Source organism: Camelus bactrianus, chromosome X (genome assembly GCF_048773025.1).
Source record: "Camelus bactrianus isolate YW-2024 breed Bactrian camel chromosome X, ASM4877302v1, whole genome shotgun sequence".
Classification (NCBI taxonomy): domain Eukaryota; kingdom Metazoa; phylum Chordata; class Mammalia; order Artiodactyla; family Camelidae; genus Camelus; species Camelus bactrianus.
Genome location: NC_133575.1, coordinates 91,959,180 through 91,970,944, shown reverse-complemented (window position 1 = coordinate 91,970,944; position 11,765 = coordinate 91,959,180). Strand labels below are relative to the sequence as shown.

The 11,765-nt window shown below is 39.7% G+C and overlaps 1 pseudogene; it reads left to right on the top strand.

Annotated features, from left to right (window-relative positions):
• The first annotated feature begins 3,621 nt into the window (after positions 1–3,621).
• Positions 3,622–7,876, top strand: LOC141576241 (small ribosomal subunit protein uS10-like; annotated as a pseudogene).
• Positions 7,877–11,765: the final 3,889 nt, after the last annotated feature.

Sequence of the window (11,765 nt, the reverse complement as noted above, 5' to 3'; positions counted from 1 at the left end):
TTTCACAAAACATGTGCAGAATTAGGCCTTCCTGCTACCAGGTGGAGCCCTGGCCTTGACCCTCCCTAGGAGCCCTCCAGCTCTGGCCCTGGGTTATTTGGTAGCACAGTACTTTACTTAAAAAACCCACAGTGAAAGGAGATCAAGTGCGTGTGTGGCCAGGTAGCATCTAGAAAGAAATGCTGTTGTTCTCAGAGAAGACCTATGGAGACCTGAAGACTGGCCAGCCATCCACTTCTTTTCTCACATGGGTGTTCTCACCCTCCTGCCTAGTCCCCGTGGTCTTCCTGACCTTTTGCTTAGACCGATACTTGCCAAGGTAGTCTTAAAACCATCCTATCCAAATCACTAAGTGTAACTGTTCACATTCTGTTCAGTGCTTTCCCCTCATTGGCCAGCCAGCATCGTGGGGCTTGTTAGATTAGATTTGGATTTGTTGACAGTCCCTGATTTGACTTTGGAAATGCTAAATAGTTAATCTTTCTTTGGAATGGGGTGTGAGAAGGGGTGAGGCCGTGCTGTTTCTTGGACTTTGAATTCTTGCTCATGTCTGTTGAAAATGAGACCGAGGAGCAAGGTCCATTTGTTTACTGGGCTCCCCCTGATTACTCTTTCACACACTTTGAGTCCTTACATGTCGGTGGTGTTGACTATTTTAGAATATGTACATGCACTGAGTGGTTTGCCGGGAATGTGGGTTTTATAGTCTCATAGAATGTCAGAGCTGGAAGGAGCATTGAAGGAGATCTCATCCACCAAAGCCCTCTTTTTACAGATGAGGAAATTGAGGTTCAGAGAGGTGAAGTGATGCAGAGATTTAGTGGCAGAGCTCGTGGAAGAACTGTTGTTTTTTTTTCAATCCAGAACTCTTCACCTTTATTATTTCCTACTATGTAGGAGCCACATAGATCAGTTGTGGAGGTCAACCACCCCCTCATTCATGACTCTGGTACTTTCCTTCCTAAGAAACCAATAAATAATGTAAATCCAACATGAATGATAGCTACTGTGGAAAATGTTGCTAGTAAAAATTATGCTTCCCAGCTGCAGGCTTATCATATCCCATGGAAGCTCTCAGACTTAGTTATAAGTGGGAACACTTAAGATGTACATACATTTTGCAACTATCACCATTCGTAATTACTATTAGCACAGTTTTAATTGGTTAGATAATTATAATCATGGTAATTGTTTTAATAAACAATGTCATACTTTTTTCTTTTTAATCTCAGTACTGAGTAGGTGCTCAATACGTATGTTTAGAATGAAATAAATGCTTCACTGCAATTCTAGGTTTTGCTGTTCTATCCATTAGCCCATGCCTCCCAGGGGAAGCTGTTCTATCCACATGCCCTGAGCTACAGGAAATCTAATGCTGTTTCCTACTTCAGCAGGAAAAACCAAAGGCTCTGACTGTGACATAAGTTCTAGTGGTATTTGTACAGTGTGCGGAGAGGGCTTAGAACATCCTACATGATCAGCACAAAGTTCCAGGCCAATGTTAAATTAAAGCATTACTGTAAGGAACTACTTACTGCAGGTAGGCTTGTCTTGTGCTTTTAGGCTATCTTTTTTTTTTTTTTTTAACATTTTTTATTGAGTTATAGTCATTTTACAATGTTGTGTCAAATTCCGGTGTAGAGCACAATTTTTCAGTTATACATGAACATACATATATTCATTGTCACATTTTTTTTTTTGCTGTGAGCTACCACAAGATCTTGTATATATTTCCCTATGCTATACAGTATAATCTTGTTTATCTATTCTACATATGCCTGTCAGTATCTACAAATTTTGTAATCCCAGTCTGTCCCTTCCCACCCCCTGCCCCCTTGGCAACCACAAGTTTGTATTCTATGTCTATGAGTCTGTTTCTGTTTTGTATTTCTTTTTTTTTTCTTTAGATTCCACATATGAGTGATCTCATATGGTATTTTTCTTTCTCTTTCTGGCTTACTTCACTTAGAATGACATTCTCCAGGGACATCCATGTTGTTGCAAATGGCGTTATGTTGTTGGTTTTTATGGCTGAATAGTATTCCATTGTATAAATATACCACATCTTCTTTATCCAGTCATCTGTTAGTGGACATTTAGGCTGGTTCCATGTCTTGGCTACTATAAATAGTGCTGCTGTGAACATTGGGGTGCAGGTGTCCTTTGGAAGTAGGGTTCCTTCTGGATATATGCCCAGGAGCGGGATTTCTCGGTCATATGGTAAGTCTATTCCTAGTCTTTTGAGGAATCTCCATACTGTTTTCCACAGTGGCTGCACCAACCTGCATTCCCACCAGCAGTGTGCTTTTAGGCTATCTTGATAATACTTCTTTATGTCCCAGTTTCTTCTTCCTCCCATGGTACAGACCACCTGGATATAGTGCTTCTGCAACAATTCTGCTTTTCTTAATGGTGGAGAAATGTATACATTGATCTTCTGGCAAGTCAATAAATGAGTAGTCTGAAGTGGCTTTGTACATATACACAATTTCTGTTAAAGCTTATGTTTCATTTACTAAATTCATGACAAGTTTTTATTCCGCTCTACCCACTGTTTCAAAAGAAAATTAATACTTGCTCCCAAATTTGGGATAAAGGTGCTTCTCAGGAAAATGTGCTATGTTTTATCTCCTGTGGCATTCTTTGGGATACCTGGACCACATGGTCAAGAGCCCAATTTGAGGCTGATGGAACTAGAGAGTACCTGATGTAGCCATTCCCTGAAGCAGCTCATTGTTCTTAGCCTGGAAAGGTTATAGTCTCTGATTTCTTTAGATTTCGGGCAGTCATTTTCAAACAATTCTTAAAAATACATCCAAGTAATGTTTTCTTCAACACAAAGCTGTCATGAATGGACAATATGTAAGACAATATGTAAGGTCTGCTCTGGTTAAAGCAGGGGGGCTGGGGGATCCAGAATCTTACCCCCTTGTGTCCCTTCCCTTCTCCTTGAAAGGGGTCATTTGGGTCTCTGAATATCATTTGAAAATCATTAAAGTAGGGTGAATCCATTCTTCATCCAGATCTGGTATCTTTCATTCATTCCATATCCATTCACTTTAAGAAACATTGGTTGAGTGACTACTGCCAAGCACTGTTCTGACCCTGCTGATACAGCACTGACTAAAACAGATAAAATTTCCTGCTCTCACGGAACTAACTTTCTAGTGGAGTAGTCAGCCAACTACCATGATAAATAACGTAAAATGCATTGTCTCTTAGCTGATGATAGTCCTAAGAGGAATAGCAAAACAGAGAAGGGAGATTGGAGAGGGTTAGGATATTTGTTTTGCAGTTTTATTAAGTGTGGCTAGGGAAGGTAATGGGAATGAGAAGATGAGAAAATGAATTTGAAGTAAACACTCGAAGACGATGAAGAAGGTAGCCCTGTGGAGATCTGGGTGGAAGAAGGAGCAAGGGCAGAGCCCTGAGGTGGGAGTGTGCTTGATATATTCAAGAGGCAGCGAGGCTTTCACTGTGAGTAAAATGAGAAGTCCCTGGAGGGTTTTGAGTAGATGTTGTTAAGTTCCAACAGTACCACCTGGTTGGCTGCTGGGTGGAGAATAGGCTGAATGTGGGCAAGGGGAGACCAGGGAAACCTGTTAGCAGGGCCTTGTGATAATGCAGAAGGGAAGTGGTGTTGACTTGGGACAGAATGGTGACAATGGAGTGGTGAACAGTGGTCTACCTCTGGCTGTAGGACCAGCAAGATTTGCTCTGGAGTTAAGAATGACAGTAAGGTTTTTGATCAGAAGAACTGTAAGATTGGGGTTATCTACCAACTGGAAGGGTGGGGTTGGGTGCGTTGGGGGTAAAAGGAATATCAGGAGCTCATTTCCACATATGAAACTGGATCTGTCTGTTACACCTAGGTAAAGATGTCTGGTAAGCAGTTGGACATATGGATCTTGAATTTAGGGCAAAATTCAGGCTGGAGATTCACATTTTCCTACATCCCTGAAGTAAGGATGTGGCGTATCAGAAATACATTGGCAAATTGTTTTTCTACAAATGGCCCGCATCCAGCAGGTTCACGGTTTCCCGCCCCAGGCACGTGAGGCCACTTTCCAGTTGGCATGTGTACAGACAATCTCTTGCTCTCACCCTTAACCAAGTGGGTTAGATAAACATGTCCACACTTTCTTTCAAGGACCCCTAGGGATGACTTGTGAATTCCGGAAACACAGTTCCATGGAACTAAGTTTCATAATCTCCGATCCAGAACATTGATTTTCAATTGCAATGGCCTCCTGAGAGGGGAGGCCACAAAAATTTTGGAATAAAGGAAAGAAAACTTGTTTTGGTACTAAGGCTGCCTTTGTAGAACCCAGGGCCGATCACAAAGCTGGCAATGTGAATGACTTTATCAGGAGGAAATCCTCCTCAAAGTAATGTCACCGGCAGCCATGAGGGGAAGAGAAGTTCGAAATGTAGCAGGCAGCCCTGGAGGAGGGGCCGCAGATTGGCTCTGCCCAGATCACAGCAGGAATGGTTTTTTTGACTTTCATGCATAGGAATTTCAGATTCACTTAGTATCTGAGGGTTGACCATCTCCCTCTAGCCCTGGGTAGCTGCATCCTGGTGTGACTGCTCAGGCCCAAGTCTAAAGTGTGGGAACTGGAGCAGGGCCACTAGTCACTCAGCACCAACAACTTTAGTAAACCCCTGCTGTCTCTGTTAGAGTGTGGGAGGGAGGGGAAGGCAGGAAGAAGCAGATGGACTACAGGAAAAAGTAGTGGGCACTCTAGGAGGAGAGCGGAGGGTGGATTAGACAAGCTTTGAGGAGTAGGTGACATTTGGATGGTTAGTAGGATTTGGCTAGGCAGAAGTGGGGAAGGGGGCAGTCCTAGCAAAGGAAATGGCATGAGCAGCGGAAGATATCTTCAAAGAACAGAAAATTAAAGTGGACAGAGTTAAAGTAAGTGAAAGAGGTCATGAAAAGGGAAGCAATACAGTGTCGTGGTTAAGTACATAGTCTCTGGAATCAGGCACATAGTGGACTGAAGCCCAGCTCTGCGCTTTACTACGTGACCTTGGGCAAGTTACTCAGCCTACTTGATCCTCTCCTCAATGTTAAATGTAATGAATAACATTAATTGCCTAATAGGGTGTTTGTATTAAATGAGATAATCTATTTAAGTGCTTGGCACAGTTCTCCATAGCTATCCATCTTAATAGGAATGGTAAAAGAGTGAAAGAAATTACAATAAAACATTTGTAGTAGTTAGCCTTGGATTGGGGGATTATGCGTAATTTTTCTCTATTTCATTCTTTTCTGTATTTAGTATGTTTTATTTTACATGTATTCTAATACTAATAATATGGAAAACATAACAAGTTTTCACTGTTTTTAAGAATGTGTGAAAGGAAGTAGACAACAAGGAGTTCAGAAGAATAGATTGTCTCTAGGTCACCAAGCACTTTTATGGCAAGAGTTTCAAACTATGTTTCATGAACTCAAAGATTCTATAAAACTGCTTTAGGAGTTACATAGATATTTGATTTAACTTTGTAAATTAAAATATTTGCCGAAATATATATTTTGAAACCGTAATAAACTACATGTTTAATAGCCCATATATTAAAATGAACATGTCAGAGTCATTAAAATAAATTATGTTAAAGCTTGACATATTTGGATTCTTGTGCAAATAAGGCATCTTACAAGATAACTGTTGAAACGTTTAGCATTTGCCGCTACATATCTGAGTAAGTATTTTCTCAATTCTGTACCACCAAAATAAAAAACAGAAATAAATTGGATGTTAAGAATGTAGTTCCCTTACTCTTGATTTCAGATTTTTCTGTTTATCAGAAGAGCTTCATTTTTCCTCATTGATCGATTTTATGATACATAAATGTCATGATTTTATTTATTTATTTATATTTTTAATAGACTTTATTCTTTCAGAGCAGTTTCAGGTTCACAACAGAATTGAGAAGAAAATACAGAGTTCGTACACAGCGCTCCCCACCCACACATATATACTCCCCTACCCTCAACAACCCTCATCAGTGTTGCGTATTTGGTATAACATGGGCACATTATTATCAACCAAAGTCCATAGTTTACATTAGGGTTCACTCTTGATGTACATTCTGTGGGTTTTGACAAATGCATAATGGCATGTAGCCACCACTATAGTATCATACAGAATAACTTCATTGCCCTAAAAATCCCTTGTGCTCCATCTATTCATCCCTCCCTCCCTCCCTCTCCCCAAACCCCTGGAAACCATGATCTATTTATTGTTTCTGTAGCTGTGCCTTTTCCAGAATGTCATTTGGTTGGAATCGTACAGTTTGCAGCCTTTTCAGACTGGCTTCTTTAATTTAGTAATATGTCTTTTAAGTTTCTTCCATGTCTTTCATGGCTTGATAGATCTTTTTTTTTTTTTTACTGCACTTATATTTTTTAATTTACACAAATGTACTGTTCATTGTTTCTAAGAATGTTTAAAGCTTTAGCTTTTTAAACTTACATAGTTATCAAAGGAATAAAGCCAACCCCAAAATAAGAATTAACTCAAAAAGATACATACACCCTGCTATTAAGAGCAACATTATTTATAATTGCCAAGATATGGAAGCATCCTAAGTGCACATCAACAATTGAATAGATACTGGGGATGCAGCATGCATACACACACACACACACACACACACACACACACACACACACACATAATGGAATACAACTCACCCATAAAAGATATTTTGCCATTTGCAGCCTTTCATTCACTTTTTTTTTCACTTCAAAAACCAGAATTTTATAACTGGCAGAGACATTTCCATTACATCAAAAACAACAAAATACCTCAAAATAAACTTAACCCAGGAGGTTACCTATAATCTGAAAACCGAAATGACACAAAGGAATGGAAAGATTTCTTGTGCTCTTGGATTTGAAGAATCAACACTATCAAAATGTCTACACTGCCTAAAGCAATACACAGATCCAGCGCAACCCGCATGAAAATATTCACGACATCCCTCAAAGAACTAGAACAAACAATTCCAAAATTTATAAGGAACCACAAAAGACCCCGAGCAGCCAAAGCAATCTTTCGTAGGTCTCTCTCTCTTTTTTTTTCCCCCTCTTTCTTCTTTTTCTCTTTTCTTATGGTTTGATGACTAGAGAAGGTCCTTTAACATTTGTTGTATTTTAACATTTTTCCTCATTGATTGATTTTATGATACATGAATGTCATGATTTTATTTATTTATTTATTTTTAAATGGAAATACTGGGGATTGAATCCAGGGCTTCGTATATGCTAAGCATGCACTCTACCACTGAGCTATTTCCCTCCCCCTATGTAATGATTTTAAACTTGCAAAATAAATTCATATTAATAAAATATCATTTTCATCTGTTTTATACATTGGGGTCTGTGTCAGATATTTGTCTGAGAAAGCATTCAATTGATTTGGAAAAATAAACAAAAAATCTGGTTCTCTGAGGATGGCACAATCCCCGCTGCCGCGGGAGCCCTGTTTCGCCTGGTGAGGATGCTGTGCCGCTGCCCCGGCTTTTATAGACGCCTGACAGACTCCCCAGTAACCAGAAGTGGCAATTCACCGAATTAGAATTACCTTGACCAGCCACAACATGAAATCTTTGGTGAAGGTATATGCTGACTTACCCAGAGGCACAGAGGGCTAGAATCTCAAAGCGAAAGGACCGAGTTTGGCTGCCTACTAAGACTCTGAGAAAAACTACAAGGAAAACTGTGGCGAAGGTTCTGAGAAGTGGGAGCCCTTTCTGATAAGGATACACAGGTGACTTGCACAGCCCTTCTGAGATGATTAAGCAGATTACTCCCATCAGTATTGAGCCAGGAGTTAAGGTTGAACTCACCATTGCAGAGTCTTAAATAAGCCTTTTTAATAAATTGACAGCCAGTTTTTTTTTTTTTAAAGTCTGAAAACTAAGAATCAAGAGGAATAAGGGAACCCCTGAAAGTTTTGGGGTAGAAGAGCATAAATTTTAAATCTGTGCAGCTTATCTGGCAGCAATGTGAGCATGGGTTGAGGGGGAAAGGTACGGACTGAAAGCAGGGAGACCTAAGTAAGAGGATCACTTCAGAAGTAGAGCTAGGAGATACTAGGGTCTAAACTAGGGGATAGGGCAATAGCCATGGGGAGGCGAAGATGGGTGGGAGAGGTGACGGATGTGGGATTGACGTGACCTGACAGGCCTTGAAAACTAATTAGGCATGAGAAAAGGGAATTAACGACGACATGCTAAAGTTTAAAACATAAGCCCCCAATACTATGGCAGTCCTGTCCTGTAAGATCATAGACCAAGGGAGAGCAGTAGATTTGGGGTGCAGGAGCACGAGATGATGAGTTCAGTTTGGGATACGTTGATTTCAGGTGTCTGCGGGCAGGAAAGTAGGAGAGAAATCTGATCAACAGCTGGATATATGTGTCTAGAGCTCAGGAGATTGCTCTGGGCTGGACACAGAGATGTAGATTTGGGACTGATCCACTTAGAATACATGAAGCCCCCAAATTCCGCAAAGTGTCAATAGTATAATTAGATGATGTGTTACTACTTTGGTCTGTGCTCTTCAAGGTCAAAAAGACATCATGATACCAATTTTAATGTTTTGTGTTTCATTTTAAATGAAGTAACAATTTCTCTCAGTCTGTGTTAGATAGTGAGTTATTATATCTGGTGTTACATTGGGTAGTGGTTTTCCAGCTTAAATTATACTGTGTTTACAGCAGAACCTAGGTAGACCTTAGGAGACTCATGTCAGAGCATTGATCTTGTGGAGCTAGGTAGCCCTAAGAGGAAGAGGATCACAGTTGAAGGTAATACAGCTGTATTCCACATCTGCCACTGACTACAAAAGCCTTATGTTTCAGCAGTAGGAATAGATATATATATATATGTCAGAATAATGTGAATTATAGACATCATGCAAATATCTCAACACTGCTAAAGAAAAGTAGTTACCAGAGTTGTTACTGTGATATGCTTACAAGTTGGAATCTGATAAATAATGGAATTTTAGAACTCAAATGGCTTGCAGAGTTATCCCAGCTCGACTTTCTAATTTAATAATTTACCCAAAGTTATTCTTGGTAGCAGAGCTCAGAACTCAGGTCAGCCCACTGTGCTTCCCAGGACATCATATTTCATCTAATTCTACTCCTTCAGTTTGGAACTACAGTGATCCTCTAATTCAGTGGGATTTCCAGCATAGAGAGGAAATGAATGTTATCTGTAGAAGGATGTATATGTATCAAGCAGTGTTGCGGAGAATAGGTTCTTGCCTCGCACAGGAAAGAATTCAAGAGCAAGGAAGGCATGGTAAAGTGAAAATAAGTTTATTTAGAGAGATACACATTCCATGGACAGAGTGCGGTCTGTCTCTCTCAGAAGGGAAAATGGCTTAGGAGATACACACTCCACAGGCAGAATGTGGGCCATCTCAGAAAGGTGAGAGGGAGAGAAGCCGAGGGGTGTGGGTGTTTAAAGTAAAAGTAGATACACAATCTGCAGACAGAGTGCGGGCCTTCTCAGAAGGTGAGTACATCAGAGATAGAGCAACAGAGCCAGAGTGAGAGCGACAGAGGGAGAGCTTGAGCTGCCACGAGGTGCTGGGTTGTTAGGTTTTATGGGCTCAGAAATTTCATATGCTAATAAGTAGGAGGATTATTCCAACTACTTTGAGGAAGGAGTGAGGATTTCCAGGAAACGCCCCCCTCTGCCCACTTTTTGACCTTTTATGGTCAGCCTAGGAACTGTCATGGCACCCTTGGGTGTGCCATGAGGCTCAAGGTCTACTGGAGGTCCAGTCTTCCGCCATCTTGCTTGTATCCTGTTTGTCCTGTCCTCAATTGCTGTGTCATTCCTTCAGTGGCTGTGCCCTGCCCCTTTTCCTCCCACTTCAGCAGTGCTTGGCTTGAGGTGAGATAGGTGAGGAAGCTGCAGTCATTCTACAGCCTGTTACCTTTGTGGATCAACTTCTTTTTTATTTCTCCTTGTATGTATTGGCAGATAGAACAGTTGGAGAGTGTGGATTATACAGGTGATAGCTAAATCTACAAGGAAATTATCTATGTCAGAATGTCAAAGTACTAAAAATAAAGGAGTGTGTGATGATAAGATGGCAGTCACACTTTGAATGTGTGGAAGATAAGCAGTGAGGCTTATCTCCCTCTTTGTTCCCCAATCTTTATTAAACCCTTCGTTTATAACATCCTGGAAATGATACCTACCTCAGAGTGGTGAATGGAAGCCCAGGCAAACTTAAGTCAAGAGGTTTTTTTTTTTATTAAAGCATTGAAAATGCAATTTTGTCTCAAAAAGAGGACTAATGGAAAGAGATTGGTTTTTATTAAGAATGGCACCAAGTTAGAAGCAATCAAACAGTATTGTTTCACAATAACAATATTTAGAATGATCACAGTTACTTTTTCACACAGTGTCTCTTGACTTTTATCACAATCTGAAATTGTGTGAAAGTAGCTTAAAGTGGGAGTTAAGGTTTGTGATGCTTAATATTTTAAACAATTTTTTCTGATTTTAAAAACAAAATATAATCATTGTATAACACTATAAAAAAGTACAGGAAAACGTGGGAGAGAAAATAAAACTCATAATCCCATCCCCTTTTGTGATACTTGATTTCTTAGTGATGACATTCATGTATAAGAAGAATTTCTTTTTAAAATTGAAGTATAGTTGATTTATAATGTTGTGTTAGTTTCAGGTATACAGGAAAGGGATTCAGTTATTTATAAATGTGTGTGTATGTGTGTGTGTGTATATATTCCTTTTCAGATTCTTCTCCATTATAGGTTATTACAAGATACTGAATATAGTTTCCTGTGCTACACAGTAGGACATTGTTGTTTATCTATTTTATGTATAGTAGTTTGTTATTGCTAATCTCAAACTCCTAATTTATCCCTCCCTACCTTTCCCTGTTGGTAACCCTAAGTTTGTTTTCTGTCTCTGAGTCTATTTCTGTTTTGTAAATAAATTCATTTGTATCCCTTTTTTTTTAGATTACACATGTAAGTGATATCATATAATATTTGTCTTTCTCTGTTTGACTTACTTTTCTTAGTATGAGTCTCTTTTCTTTTTTTTGGCGAGGGGAGGTGATTAGGTTTATTTGTTTATTTTTAGAGAGGGTACTTGGGATTGAACCCAGGACCTAATGCATGCCAAGCATGTGCTCTACCGCTCGAGCTATATCCTCCCCCTAGTATGACAGTCTCTAGGTCCACCATCTATGTTGGTGCATATGACATTACTTCATTCTTTTTTATGGCTGAGTAGTATTCCATTATATATATATGTGTGTGTGTGTGTGTGTGTGTATAGCTCACATCTTCTTTATCCATTCACCTGTCAACAGACATTTAGGTTGCTCCCATGTCTTGGCTACTGTAAATATTGCTGCTATGAACACTAGGGTGCATGTACATTTTTGAATTTTTGTCTTTTCTGGATATACGCCCAGGAACAGTATTGTTGGATCATATGGTAGCTCTGTTTTTAGTTTTTTAAAGACCCTCCATACTGTTCTCTATAGTGGCTGGACCAATTTACATTTCCACCAACAATGTAGGAGAGTTCCCTTTTCTCCACATCCTCTCAAGCATTTATTATTTGTAGACTTCTTGATGATGGCCATTCTGACCAGTGTGAGGTGATACCTCATTGTAGTTTTGATTTGCATTTCTCTAATAATTAGCGGTGTTGAGCATCTTTTCATTGGCCTATTGGCCATCCCTATG